Source organism: Podarcis muralis, chromosome 8 (assembly GCF_964188315.1).
Source record: "Podarcis muralis chromosome 8, rPodMur119.hap1.1, whole genome shotgun sequence".
Lineage (NCBI taxonomy): Eukaryota > Metazoa > Chordata > Lepidosauria > Squamata > Lacertidae > Podarcis > Podarcis muralis.
This window is the reverse complement of record NC_135662.1, coordinates 60,955,356-60,979,556: the sequence shown is the minus strand read 5'-3', so window position 1 is coordinate 60,979,556 and position 24,201 is coordinate 60,955,356. Positions and strand designations below refer to the sequence as shown.

General features: G+C 42.5%; 1 protein-coding gene across 25 annotated transcripts in view; it reads left to right on the top strand.

Annotated features, from left to right (window-relative positions):
* The window catches only part of ATXN1 (ataxin 1), a 195,751-nt gene that overhangs the window by 54,839 nt on the left and 116,711 nt on the right, over positions 1–24,201 (top strand). For all 25 annotated transcript variants that reach the window (XM_077933263.1, XM_077933254.1, XM_028737660.2 and 22 more), the window contains one exon: positions 4,843–4,947. The gene's annotated coding sequence lies outside the window, so the exon portion shown is untranslated. The remainder of the gene's footprint in view (positions 1–4,842; positions 4,948–24,201) is intronic.

Here is a 24,201-nt window from a genome sequence, read left to right as displayed (position 1 = left end):
ATTAATACACTGAGGGGGGAAATAAATTGTGGAAGGGGAGTAAGCATTATTTCTGGGGTTAGTGGAGAAGTGAAAAGTCAGTGATACAATTTCAAAGAGAACTTTTAAATAGAATTTCCCTTGTTACTGATACACTGCAATTTCCCCCCATTATTTGTATACAGTGGTGCCTCGCAAGACGAAATTAATTCGTTCCGCAAGTCTCTTCGTCTTGCGGTTTTTTCGTCTTGCGATGCACGGTTTCCCATAGGAATGCATTGAAAATCAATTAATGCGTTCCTAGGGAAACCGCCTTCAGACCAGGTCCGGGGACAGACTGTCCCCGGACCTCTTCTGAAGGCTGGGGGGGGGGCAAGGGCTTTTCTTCCCACCCCCAGCATTTTAAAAAACCCTGGGACAGCGGAGGACTTCTCCGCTGTCCGGGCGATCTTAAAATGCTGGCGGGCGGCATTTTAAAATCGCCCCGGGACAGCGGAGGACTTCTCCGCTGTCCGGGGCGATTTAAAAGCCCCTGGGAAGGCAGGCAGGGGGGACAAAGACTTTCGCCCCCTGCCCGCCTTCAGAAGGTGTTCCCGCCCCCCGCCGCCCGGCTTCGCAGCAGCGCTACGAAGCCCGGCGGCTGGGGCAGGTGTTCCCGCCCCCCACCCGGCTTCGCAGCAGCGCTACGAAGCCCGGCGGCTGGGGCAGGTGTTCCCGCCCCCCCACCCCGCTTCGGAGCAGCGTTCCGAAGCGGGGTGGCTGGGGCAGGTGTTCCCGCCCCCCGCCCGGCTTCGCAGCAGCGCTACGAAGCCCGGCGGCTGGGGCAAGTGTTCCCGCCCCCCCCACCCCGCTTCGGAGCAGCGTTCCGAAGCGGGGTGGCTGGGGCAGGTGTTCCCGCCCCCCGCCCGGCTTCGCAGCAGCGCTACGAAGCCCGGCGGCTGGGGCAAGTGTTCCCGCCCCCCCACCCCGCTTCGGAGCAGCGTTCCGAAGCGGGGTGGCTGGGGCAGGTGTTCCCGCCCCCCGCCCGGCGGCTGGGGCAAGTGTTCCCGCCCCCCCCGCTTCGGAGCAGCGTTCCGAAGTGGGGTGGCTGGGGCAGGTGTTCCCGCCCCCCGCCCGGCTTCGCAGCAGCGCTACGAAGCCCGGCGGCTGGGGCAGGTGTTCCCGCCCCCCCACCCCGCTTCGGAGCAGCGTTCCGAAGCGGGGTGGCTGGGGCAGGTGTTCCCGCCCCCCCCACCCCGCTTCGGAGCAGCGTTCCGAAGCGGGGTGGCTGGGGCAGGTGTTCCCGCCCCCCCGCCCGGCTTCGCAGCAGCGCTACGAAGCCCGGCGGCTGGGGCAGGTGTTCCCGCCCCCCCACCCCGCTTCGGAGCACCGGGAGAAGCGATCTCCCCGCAGCCCCTTGCTTCAAAAGAGGTCCGGGGGCAGACCTCTTTTGAAGCAAGGGGCGGTGGGGAGAAGCGATCTCCCCGCCGCCCCTTGCTTCAAAAGAGAAGACCCGCTGTCCCCGGGGCAAGCTTCGTTTTGCGAAGCAAGCCCATAGGGAAATTCGTCTTGCGAGGCAACTCGAAAACGAAAAAACCTTTCATTTTGCGAGTTTTTCGTCTCGCGAGGCGTTCGTCTTGCGGGGTACCACTGTACTGCAACTGTTTTAAAGATGGTGCCTGGCCTAGGGAACCCTCTGGTGGCTTTCTCTGCCACGTGACACACTTTTGTTCCATCAGTTGAGTCACTGGATTGCAGGGCTCATGAATATTGTGGTACTAAATTAAATAATGGTGTAGAAGTGGGAATGCAAATGAAAAGAGGAAAATGCTATAATATACACAATGTCAGTAGTGCACAGTGAAGCACAGTCATTTAGGAACTCCTTACCTCAGGTTTCAGCTCCTACTTTATCCTCGATATCTGGATTTGCCTCTGCAGGAAGTTTGGTGTTTTTTTTTAAGTGGGGGAGCATTCATCAATGCAATCCCCACCCCAGTTTTCTTACATCATATTCCCTTTTTGTAGAATGAGACACATTGGAAGTTACAGAAGAAGTTGCTAATTGTCTGTTACAAGTAATTTATTGACTGTGGTATATTTATCATTTATATCATTTGGCAAGTATGTATAAATCAACATGACCTTTAACTGCATCAGTTGTTTTAGAATTGGTGTAAAGAAATTCAGGGAACTTGGATGATTTGGTGAGTGAGACTGCTGACCCAATACTGAGTTGCAGGGAGAGGAAATATTGACCAATCCAAATTAGGTAACCGAAAATTATGCTTCCTGCTGATAAGCTACTTTTCATAGTATGCAAACATAGCACTCGAGGTAGTAAAACTGTGAGGCAGCTATAGTATATCTTATTTAGGAGCTGTAAAATGTTCCCATGACAGTAGTAATTCATTCAGTTTCCCACAGAACAGTTTTGTTATGAGGGTTTTGGAAAGCATGTAGAGAAAATGCAGGCATGACCCAGCAAATGTTTTTAACAGTTTTATTAAGCGTTAGACTGAAGCTTTTCCTTTAACTTGAGTGGGTGAATATGTGGATTAATATAACTCAGTTGTAAAAAAGCCATGTGAGCTGCCAATATTTATTAGGGTAATGAACAACAGCTAGCATTTTGATGTGTGTTTATCCATATAGGCATAAGATGGTATCCAGTTAAGTCATAGATTTTGACAGGTCCAAGTGGAGTATGATTTGGTTGGATACACCCTTGTGGTTTCAGAATAAGGTGAAAAGAAGCAAGAATTCAGTCGAAGATGCAGTCAACCTCTCTTTGAGGATTGATCTATCAATTGAAGGCAGCTGAAACTGAATGCTCTTTCATTGTGAAATGTAAGACACTGTACCCTAGAAAGATATCAAGCCAGAAGACAAAGGAGTGTACAATAAAGCAAAGCTAATGAGTCCAATAAACAGCCCCAAGGTTATAAATGATCTGTCTAGGGGGATACATCTAGCAGAAGATCTAGAACAACTGCAAATGTTTGCATGTTGGACAGGCACTGAAAAGAACCAGTTGCCCCATTAACCTAAAAATATTCAAGCATTACAATGCAAAGATGTTTTGATTTACTCTCTCATAATTTGTACAGTGACACCCAAAAGTGGACCTTATGATAAGGGTTTGTACAGACAATCAATGAAAAGGGGGGAAAGGGCTTGCAGGAAAGTTGAAGAAGTTCTTTGCATCTGTTTTCACTCTGAAAGACAGGCAGATTGTTGTGCTTGAACTAACTTTCTGAGGAGCTGAAGCAAATAGTGATGACAAAGAGATTATGTTCTAGGCTGTACTGACAAATTGGAAACCAAATAAAACAGTTGTGTGCTGACAGGACCCAGGTGGAAGATAGTGTGTTTAATAAGAGGGGGCCTGGAATTGCAGGTAGATAAAAAGGAATAATTGTGGTGGGCAGGGGAGTGGGGGAACAGAGCAAAATGCAGAGATGAAGAATAACGGAGAGGGAAGGGTGGAAGGAAGAGAGATGTAAATATTCAACATTTATTACTGAAGTTAATCCTCGTGCTTTGGGGGGGGGATCTCTCATAATATAGCAGTGAACTGATGCTTATTTATGGCTTTATTCATTTTAAATAGGCTACTTTCCTAATTACAAAAAAACTTAACTTGAATGCCACATTGTGCTTTTGTAGGAGCCAAAATATTGCCAGTTACTGGCCAGAACTGGTTAGTTTCAAGCAAGGTGGTGGCCTCATTTGCCTTCCAAGGTTGCAGTGCTATATGACATCAGTTTTGGTGATGTGATGACTGCAGCCAAGGGCAAAGCTTCCTGCATTGCATTGCCCTTAGTCTGAATAGATGAACATTTCCACACACTCTTTAGATATTATCCCCAAAAGCTTCCAAAAGGGGGAAATGATTTTACTGTGATCAAAGAGTGCCCCCAACTTTTGTCTCATCCCTGTTGTATCCCAGATGCCATCAAATAGGGACCTGTGATACACATACCACAACACTTCGTGCTTTATTTGATAAGGCAATGAGTGTTTACTTGGTTTGGGGTGGGGAGATAATATTTTCCAAGCAACAATCTGCTGTGTTTTGAGCTCTGGGGAAATGACATTTCCTTACAGCGGTTGTGCTCCCTTGATGGAAACTTTCTGGAACTCCTGCAACAGCTAAGAAGTGTGTGCAGAACACACACAAAAAGTTGTCTAGGTAAGCCCCAGTGCAACTGCAAAAAGAGTACAGTGTGTGAGTTCACCCTCCACTGAAGGGATAGAAGAAAGATTAAAATACTTTTAAGAACACTGTTTACTTCTTTGGCAGTCTAAAGAAACAGTGATAGGTGACAGTATAGTGTTAAATGATCAACACAGGAAGAAGAGCCCCCTTTCTCACTGCTTGGATTGCAGAAAACTGATCATGTAAAGAAGAGTAGACTCTAGGTTGATGCTTGCTAAGCTGATCTTTGATGTGGTCATGAAGGAGGTGTTGAATGCAGCAGAGGCGTGAGGAGGGTGAAGGTAACCTTTAGATTGGGGAACGAAGATTGTGTAGTTCATTTGATTTACCTTCTTACTGCACCATCCATGTCGCTTATCAGAGTGATTATTTTTCCAGATTTCTCTGTGGTTACTCCTGTTTTCTATGTGTTCATAGTCTGTTTAATCAGCAGTTGATCATCAAAGAATGTGAACAACCATGCTAACAGGCAGTGTTTGAAAAAATCCATTTAGGCTGCGAAGATCCACAAAAATGACCACTTCTTCTCTCCACTTCTGGTTCCAAAACTAGCTTTCTTAAAGTTATCAGAAACGCATTGCGGATAGTGCAGGGATTTCCCTGCCAACCACTTGAAGTGACATTTCTTCTCTGAACGTTTCTTGTTTTGTTTTTAATTCTAGCATCCTTGAGCACAATGAACAAGTTTTAATGCACAGACTTCAGGGGAAAGTGCTGCAGCACCTGGCCAAAGGAGGTTGCACCTAGGAACACTCCTGCTGTTTGAAGTAAGTAATGGGAGTAGTTTGGTTACAAGGAAAATTGCAATTGCTTTATGTATTAATTTGTGTTTTTGTGTCTCGGAGGCTGTGCTGATGTTCTGTAATGCATGGAGAAGAAGGATCAATTAGAGGGTTAGATTTGATCGTGGCAAGTCTATGTGTGTCTTTGGCCTTTCCCAATCATGTAGGATGATTTGGCCTTTCCCAATCATGTAGGATGAGGATGTGAGGAAGGAGGACAGATTTTAACAGCAAAAGAAGTGCATGGACAGGTGGTCTTCACCACACTCCCATGACCACAGCTTACTTTCCTATGGCCTGTCCCTTCAGGTGCCTTTTCTCCCTTTCTCTTGACCAAGTTCCTGATACAGCAAACAAGCTCAGCTTGGGGGGAGGCACTTGGAGAGAGGGGGCTGCAAGGAGGAAAGTAACAGCAGCTCCCTGCTTGCATGTTCCTCTTTTGCTATGAAAATCAGACCTCACTGAACTGTTGCCTTCGTGTCTTGTTTGAGTCTGTCTCTCAAATAGCAGCTTGGGCTAGGAAAGAAGTGCAGTGCTTGTGCACAGATTCACAAGAGTTTTATTTAGGTCATGTCCACTTGGAGTTTTTTCCAGGGCTGGGATATGTCCATCTCTGCAAGCCAGGACGTATCAGTGATAATTCATACAGCAGGGCGGAGGTAGGATGTATAGCTTGCATGGCAGGGATATGCAAATTCAGAACCAGTTCCAGGCTTGAAGGAGCTTCAGGCAAGAGTTATACCAATTGGCTCAAGGCCCAAAGCCCTGCATTTTCCCATGAAAAAATGGGAGTATGTAGAGATTTTTTTTTTTTTTTTTGAGAAGCACTGTCTTTCACTTTGCATCAGATTTACTCAATGGAAATCAAGCAAGGGAGTTTGACATTGCAACTTGACTTAATCAGCTTCTGGCACCATCCCTGCTTCTTCCTTGCTTCCTAACCACACCGAGAATAGTGGAATAAGTGAATTATGGATCAAGAGAATAGGTTTGTGTAAAACCCAACATGGCACTTGCTTCCCACACTTCCAGTTTAGCAAACTGAGCAATTGCCTTGTAGCTCTTCCCTAAAAATACATTTTGTTCCTTGGTTGCTTTGCAAAGAGCCAGCTGTTACATTGAACATGCTTTTCTGCAATGAAGCCTATAGCCAAGCCTCAACACATGAAACTCAAAACAATTGCACATTCTTCCCCTGTCTACCCTTGTCTCCATTTTTTGTCCCTTCCTTTGTTTCCCTATGTCATAGTTGTAAGGGATCTGCCCTCATGTGCACTGCAAAGAGCAATGCTGTGCTATACATTTAATTATTTAATTTACTACTATTACCTATCAGTACGTAAGATAGAAGTCTCAAATATAGAACATAAAACTAAATTATTTTAAAAGATATAGGCACCTTAAAAAAAACCCTCATTAAAAATCACAGTAGGTGTATACTTATAACAAAACCAACAGCAATGTCACAAAATGAGGGGCAAGCTTTTTGAGTGCTTCAGAATCCTTCAGGCTGGATGTTCAACAAGCCTCGGGGTAGTTGAAGGAAATAGTATTTGGGGCCTTTGCAACCAGAAGTCTTGTATTCTATACAGAAGTAACATATAAGAATTGTTGCGCTTGAGTTGATTCTTGGTTTAGGGCTGCTTCTAGATTTGGAGGGAGGTTTGGCAAAGTGCTAACTGGTGGCCCACACGGGGCTTAACTGTTGGTGGCAGGCAACAGCTGTGCTCCTAACAGTGCTGGGCAGCTAGGTGAAACTACCATGTAAATTTCCCATAATGCTTCTAATCAGTGTTATGTTAACAGCTTTGTGGAAGTTGTTTGTTTTTAAAAGGAGGCTAGACCCAGTTTACTTGCTGCTGCTCAGAGTTCCAGACTGTGGACAGGAAGGGTGGGCCCTATCTAGGTGGTGGGACCATGGTAGCTCCCCAAAGACAGCAGCTACTGACCCTGGCCCTACTATTGGTGGTAGCTGACTACACAATCTCTAATGGTTTGGAGAACAACGCAAGGGGGGCACTTTGCTTAGCAATGCATCTGTAGAGTACTAGGGTTTCAAGAAAAGTTGGTGGCTTAAAACGGCATATTCTTCTGCAATTGTGTGGCTATTGGAATTGTTTTATCAAAATATCAACATCCTTGCAGAATTTTGAGTTGTCTTTGTCAGCTCTGTATTCATATTTTGACTGTCCTCGTACTATTCTCCTCATGACAAAAGGTTTTAAATGACATGGTTAGAACAAAATAAAGTCCTCTTTCTGCACCATGGCTGTGAATGACACTGGAATGTTTGAAATAGTAGCATAATTAGCAGCTACGTGACTCAGACTACATTGTGCTATTTTTGGTTTCGTAATTAAAAAACAGAAAAAGACAACTCAATATGAATTGTAGTGAAATGCTTCACCTCTTTCACCCTTTCCATCGTCTGTCCTTTTATTTTTATTGCATTAGAAAACTGGGGACCTTCATCTTTCTTTGTTACATGGCCTGGGAGGAAACAATTGTTGAAAGATAATGAAGAGAGGAACAAAAACCTTGCAGGCTTTTCCCTTGTTAGAAACACAGTGCCTTGTTACTTTCACACGTGGCAAAATAATAGAAATCACTGCAAGCTATTTTGTTCTGATCACTGCATTTGCTGCTTTTGCTTTAATTTGGCAGAGTGCAGTAGCCATAGAATGCAAACAGGCGTTTGGTTTCAGCACAGCACAGAACTGTTTCTGGGGAATTCCAGCACCAACTTCACTGTTTTGGGGGCATTCCGATGAAGCATCTGCCTTGCGAAAATTATTTGCCTTGAAAGAGGTGTGGAGTGGCTCAGTAGTCCTAAATATCAATAGTCTTGGAGAGAAAATTGGGGGGCGGAGGGCGGAAACCAGAGCCATTTTTCGTTGTCAGCATTCATTTTCGTGGAGAGTCTCCACTGGTGTAATCTCTGATTCCCTAGCTCCTGTGTTAGATGTAAAGATATGTTTTTAAAAAGCCACATTTCAGAGCCGTGTGGTCTGTGACTACCCATAGCTCACCTTTTAACACCTGTACCTAAATGCCATGCTTCAAGAGAGAGGCTGAAATACTGCATGAGACCTGTTTCTACCATGCCTTCATAGTCCTGTGCTAACATTTTTAACTAGGAAAAGTTTTGCTGTGTTCATTCCAAAGAGTCAATGAAATACATTTTGTTGGACTGATGTATTGCTAGTTGGTTTTTCAGTTGTACAGAATGATTCTTAATGGCCCATTGAGAGAGTTTGTGTAGCTCAGAATTGTTTGGCATATCAGTTGACCACCAATAATTCTTTAGTATATGTCCATAGTCATATATTCCATGAAGTCAAGGTGGCAACACACCTTTTAAATGTGCCGCGATGTCATCTGATATTAAAGGCAAAGTGAGGGGATCCCAAGCCTTGCTCCTCAGGTCTGCAGAAATCTAGATGTATTTGTGTTAAATTGAAAATGGTGTGTTAATGGTTGGATTATTATCTCTTTTATGTTTGCTTTTATATTTGTATGATCCTTTGAGCAATCCTTTGTGGGGGGGCAATGTTAAAATTATGATAATAAACATATTTGCACCCTTCATTTAGGATCAGGTACACCACCTACGTTTACAAAATTACCGTACTTTTGTGTTTTATAGTTGCTATGTTTGATTTTTTAAAAATTTCATTTTAAAATAGTATAACTCTTTGGGCTATCACTGGGGTCCCAAATAAAAGCCAAAATGAGCAATTCAGTGTCTTGAATTATTGTGACATATATTTATATTTGCATAATGCTGGTAGCTACCATTGTTTCATAACAGTAAACTGGCTTGATCCAGTGCATAGGTGCATCCCCTATTCTACCACCACACATGAGATTCTCCCTGCCCTATTGATCTACTACTGGTATATGTGCAGGCGTGGGGGCTATATGTATGTATTGCCATACTCTGGCACTGATTGGATCATGCACCCGAGACTTGTAATTAGCACAACCTGTCAAAGTCCTGACTGTATTAATGTCATAAATATTTCACCACAATTTTAACATTAAAAAAACCAACAACAGATTTGTTAAAGAGCATATATTAACTGATCTTTAGCTGGAATGTTGTTTGGACAGTATACTAACAACCAAACTTAGCCGGTACTTTGGAAACAAACTGTATCACAAAGGAACTTGCCTGGCTAGTTCAACAATGGAATCCTCCATTGGATTTTAACCCAGACTAACCCCACCACCCCAAACTCACAACAGTATTTTTGTTTGTCGTTTTATCTGATATAATGCATTTTTTCCTTATTTTTGTTAATGCATGCAAAGTCACCTCTAATGTATGCATTTTTGCACATGTCTTTTGGTTGGAGACATCCAACATAAAATTTGGTGTGAATTAAAATGAAAACCAAATTGAATACCTCCCTTGTCCCTAGTTAAGAGTGTCTCTAGTGTAAGTAGTATGTGTTCTAGGTGGCAGGGAAATGTGCTTTCAGATGTATGCCACATTCTCAGTGGTGCTTGATACGCCTTGGTGAAGCAATTTGTCTTCGCTTATTACCTTATGCACTACCATAAGAATTTCCATCATCCACCAGTCTGTCTTCTTACATTTGACAAGTGCAGAAAGATTCAACCAGATGTTCTCTCACATCACCATTGATATGTAATATTATGAGTTACACGAATTACACAGGTGTGGTGACATTGTCACGTAATGGTGGCGTGTGTCTCCTGCAGCTGCAGATTCTCTTCCTAGCCTCTGAAGGTGGTAGATAATTGCTCTTGAAGTGTTTAGATAATCAGCAAGAAATAATTAAAAAGCTAGCACAGATGCTCTTATTTTACCACATTTGATTCTGAGATTCTACTAAGGCAACCAGAGTTGTCTTTGTTGTGTGTGCATGCATGTATGTTTCTCGGAATCAGCTGTAACTCTTGAATTTTTTCTTAGTATTCAGCCTACATGTAAGTGTAGATAACTTAGAAGTTGAAGTAATGTTTGTCTACTGTGCCTACAACTGCAGGAGTTGAAGTGTTTTGACATACGTTCTCCCAAAAACTCTGGAGGGTTTCCAAACATTTCTTTCATCTGTATGTGTCTTTTTAGCAAAGAAACGTGAGCAAAGACAATTCAGATTTCTTCCTCCCTCGTTGTTAAGGCTGTTAATTGTCAGGGAATTTTGGCAAAACGTTTGCAGTAGAATGGATCCAGTGTCTTGGAGCTGGTTCATCTTGTCACCAACCAAATGTAATCTTTGTGCTCTGTATAATTATTGACTTATCTGGACTGTCTGTGCAAATGTATGCCCATCATGTTCTATCCATGTTGTACACTCATTTCACATCTCTCCATCCAAAGACAGTGGTGTTTTTCCCCAGTCCACACATAAAGATCCCTGTTGCGGGAAAATATGTGCACACATAACATTAAACCATATTTTGGTGCCATGTGAATGAGTCTTCAAGGACACACACTCTGCTCACATTCCCAAGAGTTTTCCTGGCTATGCTATATAGGTCCAGAGGGCTCAGGTTTCAAACCCTCTACTTGTGTGACATTGCTGAATGTTCCACATGACACTTTCATAGTCTCTTGACTTTAAAGAGTTAAAGAAGAGTATGCATTTTGAAAGGGCAACCACCTGGGGAGAGGAAGGGAAGTAGGGAAAGTTTGCCACTTAACTATTCATCCTAGGAGCAATTGCTACCCAACAGGTAAGATGCCAATTGCATACCTGGTTTGATTATATAATACACAAGCCTATTTGGGTTTTATTGTTATTGTTTATTGCATAGTTTTACAATTCTAGCAAAGTTGTGCAATGTAAAGCTTGCAATGGTGCATTTCTTGAGGAGAATAAAAATAATTTTGAAAAGGGTGGCATTTTAGTTTGGCTGATGAAGAAATCCTTCTCAGTGACATAGATGGGAAGCGGACAACTTAAACCAGAAAAAAAATATTGAATTGGCTCCAGCTTGCTACTGTATAAACACAGGCTTTGCTCATAGTTTGACTGCAATTAGTTCTAGCCCTAAGAACTAACCAAGAGCAAGCTTGTAGTACAATATGCAGTCATTGTAATGTTATGTAGACATGGCTAATGTAATGTGAACCCCTTAAACTTACATAGGAATTATTAGTAGTAATAATTTTTAATTTGACTTAAAGCATTACATTGCTTGACAATGCTTAAAAAAATGAACACAGTCCTCTTTGATTTTAATGTTGGCTCAAGATCTTAAGTCGCTGACGGTATACATCTGCAAGAATTAGTGAGCCCTGCAGACAAATATGTTTGGAAGCAAAATATTGTTAAATCATTTCCTCAGCTGGCTATCTGCCAAGGTGTTCTGTATCCTTTTCTTGCATTGATAAACATCATAAATACCTAAATGGCTACAAAAGGCTGTTGAGAGCCATTTACTATTTTGGGTGTGTATCATGATAAGCAGTCACAGCAGAAAAACAAAACCATGAACTTGAGACTTTGGAAGGGAAAGCAAAAAGAGAGAGAAGTATTTGCACATAAGAGAAAATGAATTAAGAAATAAATAATTATAAAGTTTATATGTGCAAGGCCTTTTGGTTTTGGTTTTAACCCCCCTCCCCTTTTTTTTTACCGTGGTAACTATATTGCATTGTTGGACAATGAATTAGAGCACTCTTAACTCCTAACCCAAAAGTGTGATCTCTCTTCAGGCATTATGTCTTAATAGAGAATGAAAACATGAATGGTGGTTACACATATTGCTCTTTCTGCCAGTGTCCTCTCATGCACTGGTCTCAATGCACTCTGCCCCTGACTTAACTGCATCTCAAGGAGCATTTTACGTATGTACAAGTGAATACCAGGCTTCCACTCCACAGTTTACATTTGGCTAGGAGTCACATTTTGACAATTCCTGTGATGGGAGACAGTTTTTTGAGGCAACATTTACTGATCGGCTGTAGGCAGAATAATAGAATCATGGCATTGTAAAGTTGGAAAGGATCCTGATGATCCTCTAGTCCATGGGTCGGCAAACTAAGGCCCGTGGGCCGGATCAGGCCCAATTGCCTTCTGGACCCAGCCCACGGACGGTCCGGGAATCGCCGTGTGGATCGCAAGCACGCATGTTCTTTCCCTCTGCCTTCCTCTCCCTCACACAGCGGAGGCTGCGGTGCCGCCGCCTCCTCCCTCCCTCCTCCTGGCTTCTGCCTGCCCTGCCTAGAGGAGGAAGGGGGCTGGGCTTTGTTGGTGCCAGCAGCAGCAGCGCTTGAGCGGCCGCCATTTTAAGCAGCCCCTCTCTGGAGCCCTTTCGCGGGCCACTCATCGTCCTGCCACCGCCGCCAGCTCCTGCCGCTCGCAAGACATGGGTAAGCAGCCACTGGGGCTCGTGGGGCTCTTGCATCATCCCCCCCCCAAAAAAAATAGACCAGACCCCCACAAGGTCTGAGGGACAGTGGACCGGCCCCCTGCTGAAAAAGCTTGCTGACCCCTGATCTAGTCCAACCCCCTGCAATGCAGCTGTCCCATTCGGGGATTGAACCTGCAACCTTGGTATTATAAGCACCCCGCTCTAACCAAAAGAAGTAGCTGCACAGGAGCTCTTCTGCTGCTATTTGTTCTGTTGCCATATGACCTGGCTCTGATCCTACAAGGAAGGATAGATGATGATTGTGAGGTCGGCAGTATAAATGAGTGAAGTTGATCAGCAGTGTTGTGAGGGGCAGTGCTCTAGATTATATTCTATGGTGCATGGTGCTAGGTCACTTGAGTTTGTTCTCTGTGGCCCCTTATCCCTTTTCTGCTTTGTGGAAGACACAGCTGCAGCCTTTTTGAGTACAATGGGTTTGTCAAGCCTGTAATCAGTTTACCTATATTGCAGGAAATGGGGTGAAGGTGACTGTGTGTTTGAATACTCTGCATCTCTTAGGGCGTCAATATATTATATTCTGTGGTGCATGGTGGTAGGTAACTTGAGTTTGTGCTTTGTGGCTCCTTATCCCTTTTCTCCTTTGTGGAAGACACAGCTGCAGCCTTTTGAGTATGATATGTTCTTAAGCCTGTAAGCAGTTTACCCATATTGCAGGAATTGGGGTGGAAGTGACTGTGTGTTTGGATGTTCTGCATGTCTTAGGGTGTGAATTAATGTGATTGAGTCCTCCCTTGACACATAATCTTCCTCTACCTGGTGAGTCTTCATCTTTGCTTACTTGTGGTGGTGGTGAGGTCCTTCGTCCTTGTAATCTTGGTTGTGGAGCAGAAAGGAATTGAGGCTTCTTGTGGATATTTGTATCTGGCACAAAGAAGTCAGAATGGACCAGTAATGTAAAACCATAGTTTGGTGCTACAGTAATAAACAGCAGTGAGTTGTGAGCATACACAACCCCCTCCTCCTCTGATGTGGCCACAAAGAGTTTGATAATTTTTCTTTCTATTTTAGATTAACAAACGCTTGCTCTGTCACCCAAACCTGGAAAAACTGTGATTAGTCTTCACAATGCTTAATTGAAACAACCGAACTTTAAACTATAGTTTATGAAGCTGATTCCCCCCCCCCACCCCACCAGTGCCGGATTTACATATAAGCTAAACAAGCTATAGCTTAGGGCCCTACTCTCTCGGGGCCTCCCAAAAAATGTAAAGGAAAAAAACTGGATATACTTTTCCAAAATATAAGAGAAAAAAATAAATTACCATATAGCATATGTTCAACACAAAAAACGACAATTTGTTGTTGACAAAGGACAGCTGGACATTTAAAGGACCCCATTACCTTCAGTAGCTTAGGGCCTCATCAAACCTAAATCCAGCCCTGCCCCCAACTAATGCTAATTAAGGCTTTGGATAACACATTGAAAGGTGGGTATTAGAAGCAGAAGCTTCCAATAACCTCCTCATGGCCACACCATAGTTTAGCATTAAATCTGGCACATCTTAATGCATTCTATCTGTAGGGGATGATTTGCAACCTCACCTCAAATAACAGCTTCAGATTCTGCTTTAGAGGCAAGGTTTGGTTAACGCAAACCATAGTTTGCCTGACTTGGTGAGAGTGATTGCAACCTGTGGAAGGGGGAAATGGTGTGGAGATCAAATTTCATGATGATTTGGTTGAGGCAATAATTAAAGAGTGGTGGAAAGGTAGGCCTCTGAATTATGAGCAAAGTGAGAATTTTCATCCGCATTAAACTTTGTAGTTTCAGAACCTGTGTGCTGATTTATTATAATTGGTATTCTGGGGCTAGAAAGTATGATTAGGAATTCCTTGGTTTGACTCTTTACTCTGTGATGAGCTCACTAGGAGGCCTTAGGCATACCACTTTCTCTCAGTTCCTCAATGTGCAATGTACTGACTTACAGGGTCATTGTAAGGATTTCCACTAGATAACTCATGTAAAGTGCTTTGTGCACTTGAAAGTACTACGGAAAAGCTCAGTATCATTAGGAATTATTTCTAATGTAGCTTACAGAATCATTGTGACATCTGTAATAATGCTAATGGCTTACTTTTGAATTGAAAAAACAAGATCCAGATTTAAGGCAAAAATAAAAATAAAAAATGGACAGGCTTATAATAAAATAGATACCTTGCTGTAAATCCCACTTTGTGGCAACAAATCACCTGAGCTTTGCTTCCTTGGGTGGTGATGTCACCAAAAGTTCTCCAGAGTTTTCATTAACCTAACTTTTCCCTGAGGTTTTCTTGGGATATGTTGCTCTTAAATGTCCTAGAATCTCTTGGGACGAGACACGTTCCTTGTTTTGCTGTACTGCTTTCTCAAGTGGCTGCTCTGTGCCTTCTTGCTTCTTTTGATTTGGTCCGCCTCTTTGTGCTGGCAGGCAATCAAACCAGTGTAATTTACTACAGTTCTGCTCCACCAGATTTTGGAAGACAAGAGGGCTGAAAATGTAGTCTGACTTGCCAGAATACAAGGTATATTCCCCTGGTGTTTGTGCCTTTTATAGCTCATCGCTGTCACCCGGTGTACCTTTCGTGGGTTTCTTCAGCTGAGTGAGCAGGCTAGACTGCCTGGGATTCAGATAGCAATGGGTAGATCAAATATTACAGGCTGATCATTTGTAGATAGAGAATGCAAGAATAACCTTGCCTATAAAATACTCAGCTTTTCTTTGTGCATCTGGAAAGTGTTTGTAAGGGAGATGGCTAGCAAAAGACAAAACTGAATGTCTTTGGACTAAAGAGGAGATACTCAGAATAATAATAATCCTGCAAACTGTCAGTTCTTTTTTTTTTATGAAAACAAAGACCACCACAGCCAACCACAAATGAACAGCCACACCCTAGGCCAACCCCAACCTCTCCCACCACCAAAGGAACACAAGTGAACAGCAGAGAACCTGCACAAGCAACACTGATCAGACAAAGATAGAATTATAGAAATATTTTACCCCTTTTTTGTGCGTAGGGAAAAGGCTGGTTGGAATTGCACCCTGAATGCCCCAGAGATGGCCAGCACTGTCACTGATAATCAGACAGTAGTCATTGGAAATACCTCCTGATGTATTTTATCACAGAAAAGATTAAATGAATCAAGTTTTGTAAACTAGCTCCTATGTGAGCTATGAGGGAAATAAGGTAAATACGTAGACTTTATGAGCAGATGGTATGTAATATACAATAGCAGGCGGTTTGGGGAGCCAGTGTGGCACAGTTAACAGAGTGTTGGCTTTGGACTGGAAAGACTGATTTCAACAATTCATATGATGGTGTGTGGGACTGGACCTGCCATGGTATGGGCCTCTGGATCCCCTCCTACATAGATGTCTACAGACATAACTTTCACTCACTCTTACTCCCTTTCTCTCCGTGTGTGTACACACACACACACACACATCAGCTGGAAAGCAGGGAAAGGGCCTGTGAACTATAAGGAAGTCACCCTCTGGCTACATGCAGGTCTCAGGTGGTTGATATGCACTGTATGTGAACTTGGATAAGTCACTATCTCTCAACTGAACCTAACTTTCAGGGGTGTTATGAGGATACATGCCACTGACCTCCTAGGAAGAAGGACAAGTTGCACATCTGATAAACAAATGTACATATAGAGAAAGGGTGAACTATTTTTTGGTTAAAGTAGGTATGACTTGGAGCATGTTACATTATCAGTGCACATGGCTTAAATTATTTTAATATTTTCAGTCTGTTACAGGTTGTTTTCATGGGTTGCTTGTGCCAGAGTAAGGAAATCGGCACAATCTCGGTAACATATTATTGATTTAAATTGCATTTTACTGTACTGAGGTTTGATATTTATGTTTTAATGTGATATTTCACATAACAGAAATATAATAAAAGTATACTTCTGTATAAATAATAATCCTATACAGATACTTATATTTTATGCAAAGCATGTAAATTTGTTATGTAAAGGCATTGCATAATTCGTACTCCAGTATGACTTTTGTGCACCCTTTTCTTCCTTACCTCATTTGTGAAAGTGGCAGATGAACTGGGCTGTACCATGTTGAACTGAATGCAGTATCTCCTGACCAGTGCATTATAGCCCTCTTTCAGAGATACTGCTTTCAAATGCAGATCCCCCCATTCCAGTTCATTCAGCTTTGTAGGATGGATGAGAGGAATGCAAGAGCCCAAGTAACCTGTGTCATACCCATTTGGTTAATACCCACAGCTCATTTTTCATTATTAAATATGATAGTGTTGCAATTCAAAGTTATCCTATCTATGGTTTGTACCCACATTTAATGGCCCATCTAGACACAATTATCCTTCTCTGTTGAATATCTTATTGGAGTCTTTAATTCCAACTCAAGTACATTACTGAGTGAGTGGAATTGGCTCTTGCAATAACTAGTAGCCTGAATTGGCAGCAAATTACATTTATACCAAAATGATGGTTTTACATGGGATTCTTACTACGAATCTGAATTATGCTGCTTAGAGTTATAATTGAGGCTGTCATGCTATGGCATAATTGCATAGCAGTAGCATTGAACAATGTTTTAAGAGTACGTGGACAGAATGTGTTGTGATTTCAGAATAAGGGCATTCAATTCTTTGACAGACTAATTTGATTTTTTCATAGTATCTAGTGGCTTTAAATTTTCAGAGTAAATATTATACTGCCTTTGCTTGGAGTTAACAGTGTGATAGGAGTTGTGTCTTACACAAATATTTATCTATGATATATCAGAACCTGCATTATCAGAGGCTGATTATATAGATGCATGTCACAAAGGGGTCTATAATATGAAATTATGTAAGGGCCTGGTTATTCCAGTGTTCAGTCCTCATGGTCATTCGACTGAATGAAATCGCTAAAGTGTAGCCATTCGAGCCACACTTGTGTGCTTCTTGGACCCACTGGTTTCAGTGTAAAACGCCCATTAACACCAGTGGAACTTTGGCTGAATTGTGTCTTCATGCAGATGTCATAACTCAGTTCTCCTAACACGGGATTAGGGAATCATTTATGCCCTTCTTGGAAGATTTCTTAGCAGGTAGGCAAAGATCTAGCTACATATTACCTACTTTGCATGATTATCATTTGCATTGCTCACCAAGTTCTGCCTTGCATTGTATTAATGAGTTCCTGTATCAAAAGGGACATTTATTTTGTCTGTGTCTTCAGCCTTTTCCTACACAATGCATGGGTGTGGTTTGCTTGCCAGGCTTTGGGTGGCTTTAAAAGGATTTTTGTGCATGCCTATGTGCTACTGGAATTGTTCGAGGGACCATTGAACAAACAACAGGCAGAGGAAATAGGCCTGCCATGCCACCTAGCATTTGTTTGGTCACCTGTGGCAAGGAACAGCCAGCTCTAGGTTGCCAGACACCTCCCCACTGATGCAGGGGTGGCGCCTCATGCAGGGCTGCCATAGAACAACACTGTGTTTACACAGGAGTGACTTGGGATGACTGCATTTCAGAATTGTCATGGCACAATCCTCTGCATGTTTGCTTGGAGGGGTGTCCCGCTGTTGTCATTGGGCTTATTCCAGAAATGTGTACAGGATTACAGTCTCATTCTTTTGACTAGCCTTAGAGCTACTTCCTCTTAAGAACAAGCTATGTGTGCCCTGCCTTATAGCTGGCTCACTCCCTAGTTCAAGGAACACCCTTCCACAGCCTATTGCCCTTCAGCTATGCTGATGTAGTCCAGAACATCTGGAGGGGGGTACTAAGTTGAACAAGGCTGTTGTAGCGATTGTCTTAAGTGGGCTCTACTCTTGTTGTTGGTCCTGGTCAGGCTCACAGAATGTCTCCACAGCAGCAATTTACTATTGGTGGAAAGGGTATGTGTGTGGTCATGTACATCTAATACAGGTGACTTGCATGGATACACAGGAAGGCAGTAGATTTAGTGTGCGAATCTTATACTAAGTGGATACTGGACAAAATTGTCAGATTTCCATTAAGGTTAGTAATATCCACAAAGTGTGGTGGAGGATTTGTGTGTTTTTAAACCAACATATCTTTTATTAATGCCTACTGAATTATGGAGTAACATTCCTGAACCATTCAGGAAAACAAATAGTTCAACTCACGAAATAATAGGAATGGAAAAAATGCAAATAGACAAGAATACAATTGACCACAAGCACTAATTACAACTGCAGTAGTTGTCAGATGTATGCTTTCAGAAGCTCATTGTTTTTTAGCCATTGTATTCCCTTCGCTCCGCTCCCCTTTTCTGTATTTTTAGACATAATCCATTAATACCTTTAGTCATATTCTCTCCTATTCTTTTTACTACACAGGGAATATATATTTAACATTTTTAAAATGCATATTCCATACCAGCAGTAGAATGAGCCATTACTGCCATGCAGTTCTAGGCCTGAATTTTTCTCCCTCTGTTTTTGAGCAATAGCTGAAGAATTGACAATGCTTCACACTACAATAAGCACCAATTGCTTTGTGTGGTACCATTGCTTTAGTTAGACTCAGTTGGAATAAGCACTCAGTGCAGCAAGCCTGCAACTGTGAAGGCAATAGGTTGATGACTGAACATGATTTATACAGTCCTCTGGGTTATGTTATCTTCTAAGTGCATGTGACATTATGCCATTCCTAATGGTATCTAATGACCTTGCGCTCTGTACACTCTCTGCCTTGTAATCTGAATTCATTTGTCATTTTGTAGGCTTCTGAATTTACAGGAATGTCATTCACAACAAAAACAACACAAATATTGTGGATGCCTGGGAAGTTTCTGCTTTATATTTAAACCAACCCCCCCTATATTTTTTAAAGAGGAGGAGGATTTGATTTAATATTGACAAAGAGTAGTGGAGCTTGTAATCTTAAAGGTATGTGTCTGGGTATAGAGAAAGCAAAATTCTCAAAGCAACCAGATGATTTTAAGGGGTGGTTTTTGTCCAAGTCTTAACACCTCTTCTGCCAACAAACACAATACAGTACCTGGGAGAGAAACTGCCTTAGGGGTGGAGAGTGTGAACTGCCAACGTCAATGCAGTGCAGTGAACTTCTAGATTACACTGGTGTTGCTGAAACGTTCCACCTGTGTTGCAGACAGGTATGTGGGAGCAAATATTTAAGACTGGAGTGCTAGTTCTGAAACCTCGTTACTATGAGCCCAGGCGTGACTAAGCCACAGGTGACAGATTGCTGGGTACTTAGGTACCAGTTGTATATACCCAGTGGAACTCCTTGGGACTTACTTCTGAGTAGATGCATACAGGGTTATACTGTTGATGTGCCTACTGCTAGCTGAGCAGTTTGCAGGCTGCAGTTCAGCTGCTTATTAAGAATGTCCTTATTTCTGAATCTTGAATGACCTACTTTCCAATATAACTTAAGCTGATTTTACAACCTGCTCCTAGATGGCGTTGGCTTATACCCAAATTCTTCTGTGTAGAGCTAAGAATGTCTGTATGGTATTCTGGTTGGCCACTAGGATAGCTGCCAGTGTAATCTAGAAGTAAACATTGTAAAGGGGGAGCGGGAGGGAGAGCAGGAAATCGCCACCCCTTCTCTTTTTCTCTTCACCTAGTCATTGCCACCACAGCTGTACATACCAAGTCCCAGCACCACTACCCTTCATGGAAAAGGCCTGAATGCCAATAAAAGCAGACTCTGAAGTTGCAATTATGGACTGGCCAGGGTTAAGGGTGACTGGGAGTCCTTTGAAGGGTCAGGTCTATAGGCTTCTTTGGGCTGGATGTGACCCAGAGGCCATTAGTTGCTGACCTCTTAACTGTAACATCAGCAGATAAAAGGCTTTATCTTGCATCTTATGAACTAAAGAAGAGCAGGACTGTACATCATGCTAGGGTACTTCATTATTTCTATGGCCATTCCTTGTACTAATATTTGCATTTGCATTTCTGCTATTTATAAACAGATTCCTCGTATTTATATGCCAGAAATAGCTACAATTTGGCTGAGCTCCAGTGTCCCTAGAGCTAGAGAAGCAGCATGGGTTTTTTTCCATATTGAATGATAGACTACTCCCAGGGGACAGGAACCCCAAAAAGTTCTACATCCATATTCCTGGCTTGTGCTGCTTATCTTACAGCTTCTGGCTATAAGGCTTCTCCGTGTTCTTGCAGGTGAGGGTTAGAATGGAGTTAATCATATGAATGCCTCTCATGGGATGACTACATACCGTCTGAAAGCTGTGCGGTTGTAGCTTCCAGCCTAATAGTCTTTCGTTTGCTTATTCCCCTGCTCCCTTTGTAACACAGCCTAGAACCAATATGCCCTCTTGGATGCAATAAACTACCCACTGAATATGCCTTAAATAATGCTAATTGTTTCCCCTGTTCTCCTCCCTTTTAATGAACTCTGTGCACAGTATCTGCAGGCCAAATGTACCCTTTGAACTTGAAAGAGAGGTAGTATAAAAAAGGAAACCACCTCCCTTCCGATATCTTGACAGAGCAGTTTCTAAATAATTACAGTCCTTGTGATGTCCAGAACAAGTTTAACAATGAAGCACATGGGTGACTTTGCTTATATTTCCTGATACCTTTTGGGACGTTTGTAGTTTACAAAGTTACACTCCACTTAATTCTTTTCTTTCCATTTGCCTGGCATAATTCTTTTAGCCAGTTAGAGTTCTAAAGGAATTTTTCCTGCTGTCGGAGGTGTTCATAACCTCTAATTTGCTTGCCACGCCTTTTGCAAAGAACAGCAAGAGCTCAAGCGGATGGCAAGGAGCCACAGAACTGTCAAGCACTTTGTTGCAGAGGAATGTGGAGCGTTGCCTCCTGTGTCTCACTGCATTTGATGGATATAAGACAAGAGTAAGCTGTTTTGCAAATAAGCCAAACACTCCATAGCCATCCGCTCAAGCAGCACTCTGAAAAGCTGGACTGCCAACAAGGCATAAAGACTTACCAAAATGGGAAAGGTAGTCTTTGTATGGGCAAATGAAAGGCGAGCAGATATTCTCTCACTCATTTGCAGGCGGTCTGGTAGATAAGGAAACATTTAAGACCCAAACAGCAAGTTGCTGCTCTTCGGCTTGTTAATTACAACATTCAGTTCACTTTCCGTTTGTCTTGCAGTAGGGAATGACACCTTTAGATTTATTATTGCGTGGGCCCTGTGTTACTATTAAATAGCTTCCTTTTTTCAAAAATAATGAGTGCATGAAGCATTTCCCCCAAAACTTCAGAGAGGTGCATCACGTGTTCCTGACCTTATTTCTCAAAGGAATTTTAAACAGGGGGAAATGGGAGTACTAATTAGTGCCTCATTAAATACTTTTAGTCAAGTATGGTAATTTTCTTGAAAAGATAATGTAGTCGGTGAATAAAAGTATACTCCATTAAATAGCGAATGCATACTCTCTTTTTTAGCCATCAAGGTTTATCTTACATTTGTGTGTGAGAGAGAGTTAATGTTATTATAGAATAGCATACTTAATCTAAAGCAGCACTCTGAAGCTGTTTCTGTTTTAGCTGATTTGACAGAAGGCAAACACATTCACTGTTTCTATTGCTAGTTTATAATGCTGGCCCTATGTTAGTTTTTCTGTAGTTCCTGTTCTCAGTACATGGTACACTTGGTATAACATATCTTATGTATGTAGAAGTGCTTAGCTGCAACCAGTCCTATGATACTAATATATTAAGTAGAATTCTTGAAGACTATATGGTGCAATTAAAAAATAATAATAGTGGACCACATAATTGCATATGCACTCCACCATTTTCTGTTTCCAGATACTGGCAGAATCACAGCTATAAATGTTTTGGGCAGTTTGGGACACTGCCAGTTAATTTTTATATTTGTATCCCACTCTTTCTCCAAATAGTTCATTGTTATAATGTATTTTTCTGCCCACTTTCCTCCAAGGAGCTCAGGGTGGCGTACAGGGTTCTCACCCTCCCCAGTTTATCCTCACAAGAATGCTGTGAGGTAGGTTAGCCTGTGAGGCTGTGAATGGTCCAAGGTCACCCAGTGAGCTTCATGGCTGAGTAGGGATTTGAACCCTGATCTTCGAGATGCTAGTCCAGCCCTCTAACCATTACACCACACTGGCTCTAACACAGTTCAAAACTGCATATATTGGGTAATCATATTTCACAACAACCATGTGATACAGGTCTGGTTGGGAGAGTCTAAAGACTACCAAATTAACTTGCTGATCGTAATATTTTCAAACTTACTATTCAGCCCAGTACCTCTGATGCATGAAACCCACAAACCACAATGAAACAGCGGCAATTTCTGTCCTGTGATCCCTAATAGTCTAAGCAGCAGGTAGGATAGCAACATAAGTGGCATGGTCGAAGTTTGGGATATTTGCTCCCAATTTTTCACAACTTGGTACTATGGGGAATGCTGTTGCTATTCTGTGCTTTTCCAACTTCTTTGCTGAATCATAAAACCAGCAAACCCACACCACATTTGCTGCTTCACTGAAGCAAGAGAGAAGCATTATTTTTGAAGAAGACATACTGATTGTAAATTTGTACAGGCTGGAAGGGCAGTTGGAAAGGTGTGGCAGTAGCGATAACTGATGAGAACTCAAACTGGCAATTTTTCCTCGATAAAAAATCTTTTGTTGCAAAGAGCACTGCTTAAACTGTTGAACAGTTGTGGTAACTGGAAAGGGCTGTGCTGTATAATAGAAACCATTTAGTATTCTGATAAAGTCAGTTTGGGTCCAGCTCTTTGTTTTGTGAGGCCTTTTTAATTTCCTGCACTAAAATGCTCTCATGGTAACAGTGGACAGACCAGGTTCAGCCTTAATTTCTGTAGAGTGCTCAGCAAAATATCCCTTATTCTTCTCTTCATTGATAAAGCTTCACAAAGAGGAAACATGGGAGACTGTGCAAAAACTGCAGTCTTGTAGCTCAATGAGAATTGAATTCCCTAGGAATTCCCTAGGAATTATATTGCATCTGTTGAGACAACAACTGGATTAAGCTTAAGGAAATTTCATGTATAAATAGTTGTGTGACAAACCAGAATGAAAAAAAACGTGACTTGTAATGAGATGGCAGGCCACGATTTTTCAACATCTTATTCAACATCTTTATCAACGACTTGGATGATGGACTCAAGGGCATCCTGATCAAATTTGCAGATGACACCAAACTCGGAGGGGTGGCTAACACCCCAGAGGACAGGATCACACTTCAAAACGACCTTGACAGATTAGAGAACTGGGCCAAAACAAACAAGATGAACTTTAACAGGGAGAAATGTAAAGTATTGCACTTGGGCAAAAAAAATGAGAGGCACAAATACAAGATGGGTGACACCTGGCTTGAGAGCAGTACATGTGAAAAGGATCTAGGAGTCTTGGTTGACCACAAACTTGACATGAGCCAACAGTGTGACGCGGCAGCTAAAAAAGCCAATGCAATTCTGGGCTGCATCAATAGGAGTATAGCATCTAGATCAAAGGAAGTAATAGTGCCACTGTATTCTGCTCTGGTCAGACCTCACCTGGAGTACTGTGAGTACTGGAGTACTGTGTCCAGTTCTGGGCACCACAGTTCAAGAGGGACACTGACAAACTGGAACGTGTCCAGAGGAGGGCAACCAAAATGGTCAAAGGTCTGGAAACGATGCCTTATGAGGAACGGCTAAGGGAGCTGGGCATGTTTAGCTGGAGAAGAGGAGGTTAAGGGGTGATATGATAGCCATGTTCAAATATATAAAAGGATGTCATATAGAGGAGGGAGAAATGTTGTTTTCTGCTGCTCCAGAGAAGCGGACACGGAGCAATGGATCCAAACTACAAGAAAGAAGATTCCACCTAAACATTAGGAAGAACTTCCTGACAGTAAG